Source organism: Dasypus novemcinctus, chromosome 9, assembly GCF_030445035.2.
Source record: "Dasypus novemcinctus isolate mDasNov1 chromosome 9, mDasNov1.1.hap2, whole genome shotgun sequence".
Lineage (NCBI taxonomy): Eukaryota > Metazoa > Chordata > Mammalia > Cingulata > Dasypodidae > Dasypus > Dasypus novemcinctus.
The window spans coordinates 75,014,581-75,034,118 of record NC_080681.1 but is presented as its reverse complement, the minus strand read 5'-3'; the positions used below and the strand labels follow the sequence as shown (position 1 = coordinate 75,034,118).

Sequence of the window (19,538 nt, the reverse complement as noted above, 5' to 3'; positions counted from 1 at the left end):
AGTTATTATTAAGACAAGAGTCCCCCGAGTCCGGCAGATTGAAATAAACCAACTTCCTTCTCAGAGTTCTCATGTCCTGGCCTTCAATACCACGCACACCCCACTTCTCTACAACAATATAAAGGAGACAATGTTAACAATTGCTGGTAAGCCCTGTGACATAAATCTTTGCGAACCTTCTACTCCCGTTAAAAATAAATTCCAAACCCCTTGGTATGGCATTCAGGATCTTTCTTAATGTGGTTGCAACCTAAAGCAATTCAAAAGAGAGTGTAATTATGATCTCAAACCATAGCCTACCACAACTATCCTTAAAACACACTGAACTGTTTACAGTTCTCCTGGAAACCTTGGACTCACCACCACTCTGACTTTGTTTACGTGTTCTTGCTTCATTAAAATGCTACCCCACCCCCCATGACTTGCCAATTGCTTTCTTCACTTCACTGTGACCTTCTCTGTCAATATTTCCCCTATGCATGACAGGCAGAACTAACTTTTCCCATTTCGTTGGTGCTTCCATAGCTCTTTATTTATATCTTGGCTGCAGCACTTAACACAAGGGGCTGGAGAAAAGATAAAACTTTAGAACTAGACTGACCTATGTTCAAAATCTTACTGAGCTATTTACCATCTAGACAAATACTTTGGGAACTCTACCTTCCCTCCAAGCACAGCTTCATCAGAGAATTAAATTGTTAAGTTGTGTAAGGATTAGGGCTACTATACGCAAAAGGATCCAACACTGCTTGATTCATTGTCAGTTTTTAATATAGAAAAGCTATTTATAAGAGGCTAGCTGATCGTCTTGTATTTGCAACTTCCCTTGGGAGATTGTGTTCTTCCTTCTAAATTCAGCTCAAATTCAGTATATGAAAACGGTGATAGAAATAACAGCCAAGGGAGAGGCCAGGCAAATGGCATCTGAGAGAGTGCACCTTCATCATCACTCCTGCAAAAACTGGCTAAGTGGGGACAGAATCCTGCCCAAGTGAGCTGTTTTGAGAACCCACAAATCAGGAGGTTTCTGGATATTGATCTGAAGAGTGTGTGACAAAAGGAGTGCTTGCTCAAGGTAAAACAGGGGGTTTCTTGCACTTGTGCCCAAAGTGGTAGGAAGGCTAAACCCTTCCCCGAGGGCTGATAGCCGCAGCATTCCCTGAACACTACTGGTTGCCCAGCAGTGTTCCCGAGCCCCTTGTTCTCCAAACCTGCGATCCCGAAACCTGCATTCCCCAAACGCTGCATTCCTCAAACCCCACATTCCCTATATCCCATGTTCCCCGAGTCCGCATTCCCTGAACCCAGCGCTCCCTAAACCATGGCATTCCCGAGCCCGCTGGTCTCTGACAATCCCTGAGAGTAGAAGGGTTCTAGTGAGGGGTGCAGAGGGGCCCAAGGAGTGTGGGTTCAATTGTCTGGTCCCCCCTTTTTTGAGCTTGGAAGAGCGTGGCAGCTGGCTTGGGGAGAGGCTAGGAAGAGAGGAGAGGTGAATCTGGTGAAGCAGCCCGATTTACCTAAATGCCCTGAGATAGGGAAAATTGGTCTGGGAGAAGGTAGAGTCAGGCAATTAACTATTCTGTACAACATACCTAAGGGAGAGGGACAGTAGGACATGCTTGGTAGGCTTCCAAAAGCATATTTAGGGTTCTCAGCAAGGTGTGGGTGCTAGCTCTCAAAAAAACTTAGAGCCATTATTTTCTGTGGTGATTTGGTACACCAGGGTCCCATTTGAATCTCAGAGAGGAGCCCTCACATGGGCTTCCTGCTGCCCTGGGAGAGAGAGAAGTGAAGAAGGGATAAAGGGGGAAGGACAGATTCCTAAGCAGTTTATTCAGTTACAAAGAGGACTCCTTGCTTGAGGGCTTATCTGGTTTTGTTTGTTTCTTGTCTTTCCTTCCTCTTTATCCCACCACCCTTTTTTTTTGTTTTTGTTTTTGTTTTTTAGGTGTTGCAGACAGTGTTTCTTGTTTGCTGTGCTTCCTCATCCTGTTTCCTCTTTTCTGTGTGTACTGAATTTGGCTACCAATGCTATCTCCTTTTCTTTACATCTTTCTATCTTCCATCTTCTGTTGTAGCTCTTACATTCTACCTTTCTTTGTTTAGCTCCCAATTTTTCTGGCTTTTTATTTCTAACATCTCTCTTCAGTTTTCTGTCTTTTATGCACTATATTATTGTCCTTTCTTTTCTCTTTCCCTCTTTCCTGATCACACTGTCCTTTTAATTCATAGTATATTCTTCCTCATATTCAGTTTCCCATCTCATTGTAGGTACTCCACTTTTTTATTATAATAATTCTACACAGCTTACATGAATTTAATTTTCATGCTCCTAGGTCTTACACGGTCCTTCTGCTCATATTCACTATCAATACTACTATTTTTTCTTTTCTTACCTCTTTATTTTCCCTGGCCCTAATCTTTTTCCTTCAAGGAAACTTAGACAGCAACAAGAAAACAGAATAAGAAGAAAAAGTGTGAAAGAGAAGACTTAACACACATGCAAAAATAGCACCTAAATAAACCCGGAGACTAGACAGAGAAGCTACTCAACTGAACAAATCCATCAAGATAATATGATGATCAGACAGCAACAAAAAATTACAAACCATACCAATAATCAGGCAGACATTGCCCACTCCAATGAACACACTAAAAACCAGGAAGAGGAGCAGAACATCAAACATCTAATCAAAGCTCTCCAAACAAATATCATGGATAAACTTAATGAAGTGAAGGAGGAGATTAAGGATATTAAGAAAACACTTGGAGAGCATACAGAAGAAACTGTAAACATATGTAAAAAGATAACGGATATGATGGTGATGAATGGTACAATCCAAGAAATCAAAACTATACTCACAGCAAATAACAGCAGATTTGAAGAGACAGAGGAAGGAATTAATGATGTGGAAGACAGTACATCTGAAATCAAACAGATAGTAGAATCGATCGGTAAAAAGATAGAAAAAATCCAGCAGGGACTTAGGGATCTGAATGACAACAAAAAATGAACAAACATAAGCATTATAGGCATCTCAGAAGGAGAAGAAAACAGAAAGGGGAAAGAAAGGGTGCTGGAGGAAATAATGGCTGAAAACATACCAAACCTATTGAGGGAGATGGATGTACACATCCAGGAAGCACAATGCACCCCAAACAGCATAAAACCCAACAGGCCTACCCTAAGACATATACTTGTCAAATTTTCCAATGCTCAAGACAAAGAGAAAATACTAAAGGCAGCAAGAGAAAAGAGTACCATCACATACAAGGGAAGCTCAATAAGATTCAGTGCTGATTTCTCATCTAAAACCATGGAGGCAAGAAGGCAGTACTATAACACAGTCAAGGTATTAAAAGAAAAAAATTTCCAGCCAAGAATACTCTATCCAGCAAAGCTGGCATTCAAAAATGATGGAGGAAAATGGATGTGGCTCAACCAATTGGGCTCCCACCTACCATATAGGAGATCCAGGGTTCGATGCCCAGGGCCTCCTGGTGAGGACAAGGTGGCCCATGCAGTGAGCTGGCCCACATGGGAATGTGGCCCATGCAGGAGTGCTGGCCAAAGCAGAGAGCTGGAGCATCAAGATGACACAGCAAGAGATACAGAGGAGAGAAAATAAGAAGATGTAGCAGAGCAGGGGAGCTGAGGTGGTGCAAAAGAGTAATCACCTCTCTCCCACTCCAGAAGGTGTGAGGATCAGTTCCCAGAGCCGCCTAGTGAGAATACAAGCACACACAAAAGAACACACAGCAAATGTACACAGAAAGCAGAAAATGGAAGAATGAGGGTGTAGAGAAAAAAATAAAAATAAATCTTTTAAAAAACTGACGGAGAGTTCACAAAATATTCACAGATAAAGAGAAACTAAGAGAGTATGCCAACAAGAAACTTGCCCTTCAAGAAATACTAAACAGAGTTCTGCAGGAGGAAAGAGAAAAACAGGAGAGACAGAGTTGGGGGAGAGTGTAGGAACAACTAAAAAGAAAAAGAGAAATAAAAACAACATATGGCATACACAAATCCAAAGAAAATATGGCTAAAGTAAGTAAATCCTTGAGAGTAATAACAATGAATGTCAATGGATTAAACTCACCTGTCCACAGACAAAGATTGGCAGAATGGATAAGGAAATATGACCCATCTACATGTTGTCTACAAGAAACCCATCTTAGACCCAGGACTTTAAGGAGGTTGAAAGTGAATGACTGGAAAACAATCTTACAAGCAAACAATAACCAAAAAAGGGCAGGAGTAGCTATATTAATATTGGAAAAAATAGACTTTAACTGCAAAACTATTGAGAGACAAAGATGGATGCTACATATTAGCAAAAGGGGTAATCTTTCAAGAAGAAAGAACAATCATAAACATTTATGCTCCTAACCAGGCAAACACTGGAAAAACTAAGTGAAGGAATAGATGCCTCTACAATTATAGTGGAGGACTTTAAAACACCATTATCACAACGGAGAAGCAATTAAGAAACGGAGATATCTCAACGGAGAATCAATTAAGAAACAAAGACTTTGAACAATATATTAGAGGGTCTGGACCTAATAGACATGTACTGAACATTTCACACAAATACAGCAGGATAAACATTCTTCTCAAGTGCACATGGATCATTCTCCAAGATAGACCACATGCTAGGCCACAGAGAAAATCTCAATGATTCAGAAAGACTGAAATCATACAAAATAATTTCTCTGATCACAGTGGAAGGAAGCTGAAAATCTGCAAGGGCCAGAGAACCAGATTAGGCGCAAAGATATGTAAGTTAAGCACACACTCTTAGACAAACAGTGAGTCAAGGAGGAAATTTCAAAAGAAATCAGTAACTACCTTGAAACCAGTGAAAATGACAACACAACATATCAAAACTTATGGGATGCAACAAAAGCTGTAGTGAGAGGGAAATTCATAGCCATAAATTCACACATGAAAAAGAAGAGCTAAAATTGAAGACCTAACTGCACACTTGGAGGAGTTAGTAAAAAAACAACAAACTAACCCCAAAGAAAGAAGAAAGAATGAACAAAGCTCAAAGGAGAACTAAATGAAATAGAAAATAAGAAAAGCACTAGAGAAAGTAATGTGATGTGATTCTCCTGCCTGCAAATGTAGACACTCTTGGTTCTCTGATGTGGTGGTTGACCATCTTCACTCCCCTGTTAGCTGATCTGGGTAAGTCAAATGAACCGGAGAGTAGGTGTTGCAACTCTGCTGAGGCTCAGGGCCCAGCTGGCACATGGCCAGACCAAAGATTCAAGTCTCCTGGGTATATACCAACCCCAGCACCAACCACAGGTTTGGTAAAAGTGACAGGAGAAGCATGTGTAGAGGGAAACGGACTTGGCCCAGTGGTTAGGGCGTCCGTCTACCACACAGGAGGTCCATGGCTCAAACCCTGGGCCTCCTTGACCCGTGTGGAGCTGACCCATGTGCACTGCTGATGCGCGCAAGGAGTGCCCTGCCATGCAGGGGTGTCTCCCGCATAGGGAAGCCCCACGTGCAAGGAGTGCGCCCTGTAAGGAGAGCCACCCAGCATGAAAGAAAGTGCAGCCTGCCCAGGAATGGCGCTGCCCACACTTCCTGTGCCGCTGACGACAACAGAAGCAGACAAAGAAACAAGACACAGCAAATAGACACAGAGAACCGACAACCGGGGGAGAAGGGGGAATTAAATAAATAAATAAAAATAAATCTTAAAAAAAAAAAAAAAAGAAGCATGTGTAGAAAGGTCACATCTGAGTCCAACTCCATCACACTCAGGAGCACTAATTCCAAAGTAGGGCCCACTGGCAAGGCACTGGACTCCAGAGCCATCTGCCATGGCCATAGAATCTGTGTGTCTCCATAGCCCTCAGGAACACCAGTACCTGGGGTTGTATCTACTTTGGCTATTTCTGGGATCCTGCTGATACATGAGAAAGTGTGACCCCTCTAATGACCTCCCAACTCATTTTGAAGTCTCTTAGCCATATAAACTCATTTGTCTTTATCATTTCCCCCTTTTAGCCAAGGTCTTTTTCTAGTTGCATCACCAGCTGGTGCTTGGTAGTTACCCTTGGTGCCAGGGACGCTCATTCCTGGGAGTCATGTCCCATGCTGGGGGGAAGGTAATGAATTTACATACTGAATTTGGCTTAGAGAGTGATCACATTTGAGCAACATGAAGGCTTTCAGGAGGTAACTCTTAAGCACCCTGCAGCTCTAGGCCCAGTTGTAATTTCAAGCACACAGGCTCATAAGCATAGTATCAAGGGCCCATCATTGGACCAACCTTCTTCACTGGTCCCTACCCTTGCACTTGGGGGATTGTTGCTGTACCATTGGGGAATGCAACAGAGCTCTTCAGGATGGGAACTCAGCACTGCCTCAGTTGTCGTGTGTAACTCTACCTACTATGACAATACCCAGCAAATATCTGAACATTTTTATATATCCTATATACTTGCTATGGAGAACTCCCTTCCAACCATGTGTTCCCCATCAATGACACCCCACACCAGTGCACCTCTCCTGCCATGGCTGAAACTGGTGTGGGGTGTCATTGATTTTTGTGCATTGATCTTATAACCTGCAACTTCACTGAACTCATTTATAAGTTATACAAGCTTTGTTGTAGATTTTTCATGGTTTTCTATGTATATGATTATGTTATCTGCAAATAGTGAAATTTTGACATCTTCCTTTCTGATTTGGATGACTTTTATATCTGGTTCTTGCCTCAGTACTTTGAGCAAGTACTTCTAACACAATGATAAATAGGAGGGGTGGTAGTGGGCATCCTTGTCTTGTTCCCGATCTTAGAAGGAAAGATTTTAGGATTTCACCATTGTAAATGGTGTTAGCTGTGGGTTTTTCAAATATACCCTTTATCATGGTCAGAAAGTTTCCTTCTATTCCTATCTTTTGCAGTGTAATTTTTTTTATTAAGAAAGGGTGCTATATTTTGTCAAATGCTTTTTCTGCATCTGTAGATATGCTCCTGTGATTTCCCTTATGTGGTGTATTACATTGATTTTCTTATGTTGAACCATCCTTGCATACCAGGGATGAAAACCATTTGGTCATTATGTATAATTCATTTGATGTGTTGTTGAATATGATTAGCAAGGATTTTGTTGAGAATTTTAGCATCTAGGTTCATTAGATTGGTCTGTAATTTTCCTTTCTTGTGGTGTCTTTGGCTTTGGTACTAGGGTAATGTTGGCATCATAGAATGAGTTAGGCAATGTTTCTTCTGTTTCGATTTTTTGGAAGGGTTTCAGCAAGATTGGCATTAGTTCTTTCTGGAATGTTTGGTAGAATTCACCTATGAAGCCATCTGGCCCAGGGCTCTTCTTAGTTGGGAGGTTTTTCATGACTGATTCTATCTCTTTACTTGTAATTCTATCTCTTTACTTTCATCAGTGTAGGCTGCTTATGTGTTTCTAGGAATTTGTCCATTTCCTCTAAATTGTCCTTGTTGGCATAAAGTTTTTCAGAGTATCCTCCTTATTTCTGTGGGGTTAGTGATGATATCCCTTTTCTTATTTCTTATTTTGTGTATTTACATCTTCTGTTTTTTTCTTTGTTAGTCTAGCTAAAGGTTTGGCAATTTTATTGATATTCTCAAAGTACCAGCATGGGACATGACTCCCAGGAATGAGCATCCCTGGCACCAAGGGTAACTACCAAGCACCAGCTGGTGATGCAACTAGAAAAAGACCTTGGCTAAAAGGGGGAAATGATAAAGACAAATGAGTTTATATGGCTAAGAGACTTCAAAATGAGTTGGGAGGTCATTAGAGGGGTCACATTTTCTCATGTATCAGCAGGATCCCAGAAATAGCCAAAGTAGATACAACCCCAGGTACTGGTGTTCCTGAGGGCTATGGAGACACACAGATTCTATGGCCATGGCAGATGGCTCTGGAGTCCAGTGCCTTGCCAGTGGGCCCTACTTTGGAATTAGTGCTCCTGAGTGTGATGGAGTTGGACTCAGATGTGACCTTTCTACACATGCTTCTTCTGTCACTTTTACTGAACCTGTGGTTGGTGCTGGGGTTGGTGTATACCCAGGAGACTTGAATCTTTGGACTGGCCATGTGCCAGCTGGGCCCTGAGCCTCAGCAGAGTTGCAACACCTACTCTCCGGTTCATTGGACTTACCCAGATCAGCTAACAGCGGGGTGAAGATGGTCAACCACCATACCAGGGAACCAAGAGTGTCTACAACTGCAGGCAGGAGAATCACATCCATCAGTCATGTGAGATCTAAGCCCCCTCTCGATTTAGAGGTAGAGGTGACATCACCATGCTAGGGTCCACAGGATGGAGGAATAAACATGAATTAGAGTGGACTTACTGGTGTTCTACTAGTGACTTATTGTGACTCTACTAGTGAATTATTGTGACTCTAGCAATGGAAGAAATTGGATCATTGATGTGGAGACAGTGACCATGGAAGTTGCTGAAGGCAGGGAGAGGGAAGAAGAGGTGTGATGTGGGGCACTTTTGGTACTTGGAGTTGTCCTGCATGATATTGCAGGGGCAGATGCAGGACATTATATATCCTGCCACAACCCACTGAATGGACTGCGGGAGAGTGTAAACTACAATGTAAACTATAATTCATGCAGAGTAGCAGTGCTCCAAAATGTATTCACCAAATGCAATGAATGTGCCACCATGATGAAAGAAGTTGTTGATGTGGGAGGAGTGGGGTGGTGGGGGGTGTGGGGTATATGTGGGGTCTTATATTTCTTAATGTAACATTTTTTGTGATCTATGTATCTTTTTTTTAAAAAAAGACAATTAATTTTTTTTTAAAAAAAGAAAAAAGAAATAACAGCCAAAACCTCAGGGAAAAGAGGAAGGTTCATGCCCAGGATTCTATGATGAGTTGGTGGTATACGAGGTAGGATTAGGCTTTGGCTCCTAGTCAGTGCTCTTCTCACTGCTCTCCACTTTCTCCTATTAGACCTTATTTATTTTTGTAGGTGCCTTTTTTTCATCTTTTGCCTTCATAGGAGGTAGGACGGGGTAGGGTAGAGGGTGGGAGAACATTCATTGGAGCCATTTCAAAAAGTAAGAGCTACCATGATCATCTAAAAGGTTTTAATTTCATGTACACAAATAATCCCCATGGCAGTGAGCCTGATAGTGCCAGCTGAGAGAATGCAGGGTGACCATTCCTCATTGTGTTTACAGTTGACTCACACCTGTCCTCTGGAGATTTGGCAGGGGGAGGAGGAAGTGAACAAGAAACATGATGCAGGTGTCCGCCAATTCATATGCTTCCTTCACTTTCCCCTCTCTCCTCTTCATTTCTCTTCTCCCCGCCTCCTTCTCCTCTCCACTCCCCTCTCCTCTTCCTCTCATACACACGGACATATACCACACAATGTACACATTTTTAGAATTCTCCAGAAATTGCTAAGGGCTGATTTCCTATACTTTAACCGTAGATCATTTAATTAAACTACATTTTCTCCTCCTCGATGTGGTAAAAGCCAGTACTGGGCATAGAATCAGGTGTCCTGTGTTTGAAGATGAACCACTTTCTTTGTTATAGGCCTTGAGCAAATTGCTTCACTTTTCCGGGCCTTACTTTTCTCACTATAAAATGGGAGTTATAGTTCTACTAACAGTGTAGGGTTATTGTAAGGATCGAACTAAATGAACAATGTGCAAACCTCAGTGGTTACTATTTTTAAAGTAATGTAATGACAATGATTTTTAGCTCGCCACTATCTGAGGCCACGTAAATTATGTTACTGCTTGGCAAATTTTAGTCTCTGAAGGACTAGCAGGAAATAGACTGATACCTTTCAGACTGAGGTGCTGTGTAAAGAGAGCTGGTTCAGGAGGGAGCAAGCCTGATTATACCTGGCTTATTCTCTTTCAACAAATACAAAAAACTTTAGGCAAAACATGTTTTAGACAGCCAATGGCTTGGCTTTTATATATTACATTTTAATGGAGGGGGTGGGGGTGACAAAATAAGTTAACAGGAGAAATATAGAGACAAGTGATAAGTAGAGAATTAAATAAATGATGCAATAAAGAGTGATTGGGTGGTCACCAGTGATTTTTGAAGGTACTATAAGTCAGGCATTTATCTTCTCAGGGCTGAGTCACCTATCAGATGAGGGGTTTGGCCTGGGTGATCTGTGAGACCCCTTCTAACACTAACATTTGGGTTTGATTTTCATTGCTGTGTGAAATAGACGTGCTATGTTGTTGTCTATTATGCATCCACTAGAGGTGGGAAACCTGGGCTGATAACATAAGGCAAGTTGTGTGAGGATGACAGTGGGTTGGCAGGTGGCCAAGAGGGACATTCTGGCTAAAAGCACACTCCATTTCTCTGGGCCCATAGATAGTCTTCACCAAATTCTACTGAATTTAAATATTAAACAGACCATGAGGCAGTCACTTCTTGTGCCTTTGCCACTGTGTTTGGGTTCTCTTCATGTATTGCTTAGAATGACGTCATGACCTCTCTGGTTCTACTTGGGGCCCCTCTGAGGCACCACATACCCAGCTATTGGGCAATTCTGTTTAAAATCACACAGTTGACTAGATAAGCACCTCGTTTAAAATCCTCCCATTTGGCTTGCCCAAAGTTTTCAAATAAAGTATGTTCTTTTGCTCAGCACATAGGCCCTTGGTAATCCCAACTCTGATAATTCTCTGGCTTCATATCAGACACCTACTTGACAGGCTTTCTTCTTCTGGTTTCAATGAATTACTTACACATTACCAAACATGTTACGCTCTTTCATGTCTCTCTACCTGTGAATGTGTTCTTTTCTTTGCCTGGACTGCCCATATTTCTCCTGATTTTTTGAAACGGCAAATTCCTACTTGTTCAAAATTCAACTCAAGTCTCCTCAAATATTTATTGGTTGCCTATTATGTGCTAGGCACTAGGGTTACAAAGATGAATAGGACAGTCTCTGACCTTTTGGAACTATGGAATGGAGACAGACACAAATTTATCATTTTAATATAATAAAGTTATTAGATCAATGGTGTCAAGACTAGAATGGAAGTATAGAGAAGAGGCTCATGATACAACCTGCCAGTGCAAAGAAGGCTTCCTAAAAATGACTCCTCAGTTAAAACAGTTAGCCAAGCAAAGAACGGTGGGGAGGAGCAGCATGATTTATACAGCAGGATCAAGTAACTCCATATTACTAAAGCCCGAAGGTTCAAAAAGGAAAAGACATGAATGTGAGGCTGGAGAACCAAGTAGAGGCCAAGTCTTCTTCAAGTAGCTGTGCTTAATCTTGACAGGAGATAGTAAGTTATTGATGGGTTTTACACTACATGGTTATACTTACATTTAATGTAGATTAAAGACCAGAACACAATTAGGAGGTTACTACAATAATCAAGTAAAAATTATGAGTCTAGATTTGGGAAGTGTTATTAGGCATGGAAAAAGGGGGATGGATAAGAGAACTACACAGGAAGTAGCATGGATTGGACTTGTTGATTGACTGAAAAGGGGAAGGAGGAATCCAGGATAATATCCAGGTTTCTAAATGGTCAAGACAAGGATGTTGATACCTGAATAGAAGTCTTAGGACTGGAGATGAAAGTATTGGGGAATGGGAAGTGGACATGGCTCAAGTGATAGGGTTTCCACCTACCATATGGGAGGACCTCGGTTCGATCCCTGGGGCCTCCTGGTGAAAAAGAAGAGAAAGCATGCCTGCATTGCAAGGCAGGGCCCACACAGCGAGCCAGTACGCACACATTGAGCTGAGTGCCTGAGCAGTATGCCAAATGCCCACATGGTAAGCCAGTGCCTGTGCAAGTGAGTCACACAGCAAGATAATGTCACAACAAAAGAGAGACAAAGGGGAGGGTCAAGGTGAAGCACAGCAGAATTTAGGAACGGAGGTGGTGCAGCTAACAGGAAACCTCTCTCCACACCAGAGGTCCCCAGGATCGAATCCCAGTGAATACTAGAGGAGAAAAAATGAGAAGAGAAGACCAAAAGATACAGAAGATCACACAGCAAATGGACACAGACAGCAAAAACAGCAGGGTGGGGGGAAGGGCAGAGGAAGATGGGGAATAAGTAATTCTTTTTTTAAAAAGTTTTGGGCAAAAATGATAGATTACCTTCTTAAGTTTGATATATAACAGGCAGTTATATATGTGAATCTTTGGGGATTAGAAATTTAGAATGGAAGTTATCAGCTTATTGATGAACACAGAGGTGAAGAACATGAACCCTGGAATCAAACTGCCTAGGTTCAAACCCCTGCTCTACCATATATTAGCATTACTACCACAAGGAAGTTACTTAACCTTTCCTTATCATTACTGTATCTGTAAAATGGTACTAAGAACTGCATTCTGCTTCACAGGCTTACTATGGTGGGCTCACCAAAGATGTCAGTGCTCTAGTCCCTGGAACCTAGGAATTTGTTACCTTACATGGCAAAAGGGGCTTTGCTGATGTGATTAAGTTAAAGATCTTGAGATGGGTAGGTTATCTTGAATTGTCCACCCCATCATAATCACAGGTTCCTAACAAGAAGGAGGTAGGAGTGTCAGAGTTAGAGAAGGAAATGTGATGATGATGGAAGCAGAGCCTGAGAAAGAGATTTGAAGATGCTGCACTGCTGGCCTTCAAGATGGAGGAAGAGGCCATGAAAGAAGGAACTAGAGTAGCCCCTAGAAGCTGAAGAGACAAGGAAATGTGTGGGAATTCCCCCCACTGGAAAGTCCCTAACGGAAGATGGCGCCTAGAGCTATCAAAATGGCGCCTGGGCAACCAAACGGTGTGAAAGAACAAAGAGCACGAAAGTCCCAAGCAAATGGCCTGAAAATAAAGGGCTAGAAAGTAACAAAAGGGCGCCTGGGGCAATGACTCAGGATATACTGGAAGACAGTCTGTTTCCAGGAAAAGGCAACTGAAACCGAGTGAGCACAGACCCAATAAGGGCATGGCAACCAGCACTAGAGCTCTGACGTGCGTCTCACCTCACTCAATATCATCCAATCAACCTTTTACACGATCCTTCAAAAAGGAGTATAAAATAGCCTCCCCCTTTACAATAAACGGACTTGCTTTTGCCCATTAAGCTGTCTCCAGAGTCTCGTTTCGCGCTGCCCTGGCTGCTGGAGTGTCTGTGTGACTGTAAGTTGTGTCTGTGTGACTAAGTGTCTGTGTGACTAAAACTTTGCCTGCTTACCCCCGCCTCCATGCCAAGGCGGCAGGCATACGCGCTCTGCTGCTCAGCCCGGAGCGGGCTTGCGACGACCAGTCCCTAGCGATGAGCGCCCCGAAAACCCGCAACGACAGAAATGCATTCTTCTCTAGAGCCTCCAGGAGAAACACAGTTCTGCTGACATCTTTATTTTAGGACTTCTGACCTCTAACACTGTAAGATAATAAATTTGTGTTGGTTTAAGCCACTAAAGTTGTGGTAAGTTGTTATAACAGCAATAGGAAATATACACAATTCTTATGAGGATTAAATGAATAAATGTTGACAGTTTTGAAGCTTTTGTGAATCCCAGAAAAGATGTTCCCAGAACTAATCCATTTCTGTGGGTGTGGGCCCCTTTTGCTGGATTCAGTTTAGTTGGGGGTCTTTGACTGGATTACTTCAGTGAAGTGTGACCCAGGGTGGGTCTCAGAGGGTGGGCCTCTTGCTGGATCCCTTGTAAATGGGAGAAACTTGCAGACACACAGAAAAAGAGTTGCCATTTTTATCCTGCCATGTGAGAGAGGACCCCAGGATCACCAATAGCCACAGAAAGAGAAACCCTAAGAGGCTGAGAGAGAGGCCAAAGGCTGGAATCGGCAGAGCTGGCCAATGCTGGAGAGATGAGCCAGGTGCCTGATTGCCCACTTTGGACCTTGGGGAGAAAGTAAGTCTGGAGGAAAAGGTAGAGTTCAGCCACCATTTTTGCCTTGCCATGAGGCAGAAATCCAGGATCTGCTAGCAGTTGAATTTTGGTAAGAAAGCATTTCTGATGATGCCTTGATTGTATATTTTCACAGCCTCAGAACTGTAAGATTATACCCTAATAAATTCCCAGTATAAAAGCCAAACCATTTCTTGTATTTTCGCACTGGTGGCCTTTAGCAAACTAAAACAAAAGGTATGTAAAGTATTTAGAAGACTGCCTGGCACATAATAAGTACTTATTATATTTTAGCTCTTACTGTAGTAATTATAGATAGTTATTAAAGCTATGGGAATGGATAATATCACATCACAGAATATCAGAGCAGTAGGACAAGAGTAGAAGCTGGGGAACTTTTAGAGACATACAAAAAATCTAAGGAGGCTTTAGGTATAGGATAATAAGGGAAGGAGAAGGGGGTCAGTTTCAATGAGGAATGAACTGCCAAGAGTACCAGGTACAGCAGAGAAGTTCTATAAGATAAAGAGGGAAAAGTGGTGGAATCTGTCAATATGAAAACTGTTTCATGAATAGTTTCAAAAGATGGTTAAGACACCAAAGGGGGGAAATATTAAATAAGACAGAGTTTTTAAGGCTAAGAGATTTCAAAGTAAGTCAGATGGCATTCTGAAGGCTATGCTTATGCAGGTCTCAGGCAGATTTCACAAACTGTTATAGTAAACAAAAATTCAAACAAAAGTGCTCCTGAGGGCTCTATGGAAGTCCGGACATCATAAACAAGGCACACAGCCTCATGAACTTGACACTCCCTCAGCAGGCCCTACTTGGAAATAAATGGAAATCTATTTCCCCAATATAACACAGTTATACTCATTTATGATCCCTTTAATCATTATTCTTCTTTTATTTGAACCTATAATTTTCAAAGTATCTGTTAAATATATTCCTCAGAGACTTGAATCTTTGCATTCTTCATATGCTGGTTGACTCTGAAACCCAGCAATGTTGCTTCTGACTCCTACTCTCCAGGAGTTCTTCAGGCTTGCCCTGGGAAATGAACAAGACAATGATGATAGACAAACCTCATCCCCAAAACAAGGAATATCTTCAACTGCAAGTGAAATGATTCCTTTCTTCTGCTCCACAATATCTAAGTGTCCTTTCAGCCTGAAGGAGTCAGTGCAGACATCATCCCAAATCCTTCAAAGACTGAGGGATGAACAAACATAAGGGGGAGTATAGCCAAGGACCCAAGAAAATTTACTATTATTGTGATTATTATCTTGTGGTACCAAAGTAACTTGTAACACTGATATAAAATAAAAAATAAATAAAAGTTACTGCTAAAAAATGAAAAAGGAAAAGATGGTCAAGGCAGAAGCTCAATTGCAATGGGGTCAAGAGTAAAGGGGAGGTGAGGTAGTAAAAGAATAACTAATTCTCTTTTAGGAAGTTGACATCAGAAGGGAAGGAGAGAGGGGTAGTTATAAGGGGATACAGGGTCAACAGAAGAGACTAATTTTTTTTTCAGATGGGAGGGATTTGGGCATGTCTTTGGGCTGATGGGAAAGAGACTAAAAGAAAGGAAATAATTGCTGGAATAAGGTCCCAAAGCAGGTAATGGTGGGAAGGTCATAAGTAAAAATTGGACTGGCCTTGAACAAGGAGTGGGGATGCTGAATGGGCATGTTCTCCAGGAAACCTTTGATGATCCCCTGTTAGGTGTTGAACTGTGTCCTCCCAAAAGATATGTTTAATTCCCAATTCCCAGTACTACAGAATGTGACCTTATTTGGAAATACAGTCTTTGAAGATATGATTGGTTAAAATGAAGTCATAATGGAGAAGTCTGGGCCCCTAATCCAGAATTAATGATATCCTTTTAAGAACAGAAAAGGAGAAACAGACATAGAGAGAGAAGACAGCCATGTGGCCATGGAGGCAGAGATTGAGCTTTGTCACAAGCCAAGGAATGGCAAGGATTGCCAGCCACCACCAGGAGCCAGGAGAAGCATGGAATAGGTTCTTCCCCACAGACTTCAGGGGGAGCATGATGCTTCACACACCTTGACTTAGGACCTCTGGTCTCGAGAACTGTGAGACAATAAATTCCTGTAGTCACCCAGTTTGTGCTACTTTGTTACAACAGCCCTAGGAAACTAAGATGGCCCCAAGACTGATTAGTGATCTCTCTGAGTGCTCCCATATCACCTTGTGCTTACTTATGTCACCTGGCTCATCATGGCATGCTGGCTGATTTTATGACTGAAGTCTGTCTGCTCTGTCTTGGATACTGTTCCTAGAGACCTCCATGGGGCTTGTTCTTTGAACTCCAGGTTTCTATTTTCTCAAACAGAGAGGCCTTCTATGGCAGAGATTCTAGGTGCCATACCAATATCCACTTTCCCCTCTTCATTAGTAATAAACTCCTATTGTTTGGGGGTAGCAATGCATCTAGATTAAAGCCACATTTCCCAGCCTCACCTGCAGGGAGCTGTGGTTGTTTATACTTAAGTAGAAGTTTTTGGGTGGTTTGATGCTTAGGCTAATGTGTCAACTTGGCCAGGTAATGGTGCCCAGTTGTCTGGTCAAGCAAGCAGTGGGATAACTGTAATACAAGGGCATTTCATGGACTTTAATCATCTGAGAGTTGATTGCATAGATGACCGATTACATCTATAATCAAGTAAGGAGATTGCCGTCAGTAATGAGTTGAAGGTCTTAAAAGGGGAAGTGATTTCGGCATTCAGAGAGACTTCCTAACTCTACATCAGACAGACAGCTTCTCCTGGGAATTCATCAAGGACCCTCATCCAAGCCCCTGGTTTGCAGCTTGCCCTGTGGAATTTGGACTTGTGCATCCCCATGGTTGTGTGAGAGAATTTTATAAAATCTCATACTATTTCCAGAAATCTCCTGTTGGTTCTGTTTCCCTAGAGAACCCTGACTAATACAGGTGGACTTTCTAGAAAATCTCAGCCAAACATATTCCTGAATACAAATGAAATAGCTGGAGGCCTATATGAGTTTCTTGTTGTTGTTGTGACAAATTACCATCAATTTAGTGGCTTAAAAAATATAAATTTATTATCTCACCATTCTGGAGGTCAGATGTACAAATTTTCACTGGGCTAAAATCCAAGTGTCAGCAGAACGGCATCCTTCTGGAGGTTCTAGAGGGAGAATCTGTTTCCTTTTCTCTTCCAGCTTTAAGAAACTGCCTGCATTCTTTGATAGTGGCTCACATCACTTGAACCACTGCTTCCAGTATCACATCTCCTTCTCTGACCATCCTGCCATCCTCTTTCTCATATAAGGATTGTGTTGTACTGGCCCCATCCAGATAATCCAGGATAACCTTCCCATCTCAAAAATCCTTAACTTAATCATACCTGCAAGGTCCCTTTTGCCATGTAAGGTTACACAGTCACAGGTTTCATGCTTAGGATATGGACATCTCTGAGGGCCTTTATTCCACCTACTGCAAGGTCCAATAGCCATTTTGTAAGCATGAGGAAAAGGATACAAATTAGATAAGGTAGAGAAAAGAGTGGAAGAAACATGGGTTTCTGATGACTTTGTTGGAGCTGAGATACTTGCTCCAAACTGCCTACTTCCAGATTCTTATTATTGAGAAAAAATACTAGATCTGTCTTACTTAAGTTTTATTTTAGGGGTATCTATTTCTAGTAGTTAAATGCAATTTTGCACTGATATCCCTTTTATGACACTCTCTATAAAACAGCAACCCCCATTCACTCTCTACCTACCTACCTTGTGTGCTGATGGGCTTACTCAACCCTTTCAAGCAAATCTTTACCTAATCAGAGACTGGAAAGCTTAGAACTACATTTTCCAGGTGCTCTTTCAACTAGAATTCAGCCAAGCAGAGGTATCCGTGGGACATGTGGGAAATAAGTAATCTGAGGTGGTAGTACCTCAGGGGCAGTTTGGATCTGGAGACAGCTATGGCAGGTTCCCATCCTGTGCAGAAGGCAGCAGTTATCAATGGATTTCCACTTGAATAGCCCCATATAGGAGGTAGTTTTTTTTCCTTGGTGTAGGATTCCTAGCTATAGCATACAAGCTCATTCCCAGTCCTCCTGGAAATTCCTAAAATATCCTTTAATAAATCCCTTTTGTTCCCATGCCTGGAAAAGTATTTGGCCCATGTGTAGTTACTCAATAACAATTTGGGGATGAAAGAACCTTTGATTTACAAGTCTTCCAGAACCCCTTCAAAAACAGGAAACACATCTTATCCATCTTCGTATCCCCAGCTCTAGCACTGTGGCTCACAAAATGGTTGGTAAATGAATGGATCAGTGAAAAAAATGAGCATTTAGGAAATAGCAGATTCACATCATTCATGAACTGTAACTGTGCAGAAAAATTAACTTTTTCTTGTCATCTTTGTGGGGTTACATAACCCCAGTGTACTTTAGTAAGGATACTAAAGCACTGGGAGTTTAAGTGACTTGTCCAAGGTCACAGCAAAGGAAGGAGGAAGGGTCAGAGCAATCTGATGACACAAAATGCCCACAGAAACAAACTGTCTAGTTGCTATAATGTCAGAAGAAATCCCTTAAAATAGACATGAAAAATAGCCTTGGCATTTCTGATCTGGACTGAACAAGTCTTAAATGCCTCATCTGGGAAGCAAAGGACAAAACAATTCCAGAGATATTATGGAAACAACAGAAAGAAAAAGACAGTGGTGTTTTCTAAACAGAAGGGTTTTATCGCTTTGACATGGACGTTAACCACCAAGGGGGTAGCAACCAACCAAAGAAAAAAAAACCAAAAAACAATGATTTGTGATATTGCTATTTCAGGAGAATGGGGAGACCAGTGTGAAACAGTTACAAGTCTGAATCTGAGTTTTTAAAGTTATATTTACATGAACATACTTAGCCAAACAGGGAGAAAAGACCCTACTGAATGGAGGTATCCATCAAACGTTTATTTTATCGGAAACTAAGGAATAATTATGATAATAACAATGAGAGACAAACGCTTTGTTAGGTTGAATTGTGTCCCCCAAAAAGACATGGGCAAGCCCTTACCCCCTGGTTTTTGTGAACGTGATCTTATTTTGAAATAGGGTCATTGCAGATGGAATTAATTATGTTATGATAAAGTCATACTGGAGTGGGTAGGCCCTTAATCCAATATGACTGGTGTTCTTTTTAAGAGGAGAAAGACAGACAGACACAGGGGATAAGGCCATGTGACAACAGAGATGGAGAATGAAGTGGGACAGCTGCAAGCCAAGGAACACCAAGGACTGCTGGCAAACACCACATGTTAGAAGAGACAGGGGAGGCATCTCTCCTTTAGGTTTCAGAGGGAGTAGGGCCCTGCTAACACCTTGGTTTCAGTCTTCTAGCCTCCAGAACTGTGCGATGATAAATTTCAGGTGTTTTAAGTCACTCAGTTGGTGGTACTTTGTTACAGCATCCCTAGCAAACTAAGACACACTACGCCACATATACTCTATGCTAGGCAGTGTTCTAAGGACCTTGTGGACATTAACTTCATTTAAGCCTTATATCAACCCCAGCATATTCCCATACACATGTAAGGATACCAAAGCACTGAGAGCTTAAGTGACTTGTCCAAGGTCACAGCAGAGGAAGGA

General features: G+C 41.9%; 1 protein-coding gene across 3 annotated transcripts in view; it reads right to left on the bottom strand.

Moving 5' to 3' along the window:
* FYB2 (FYN binding protein 2) overlaps positions 1-19,538 on the bottom strand; it is a 172,756-nt gene that overhangs the window by 120,994 nt on the left and 32,224 nt on the right. The window lies entirely within an intron of this gene.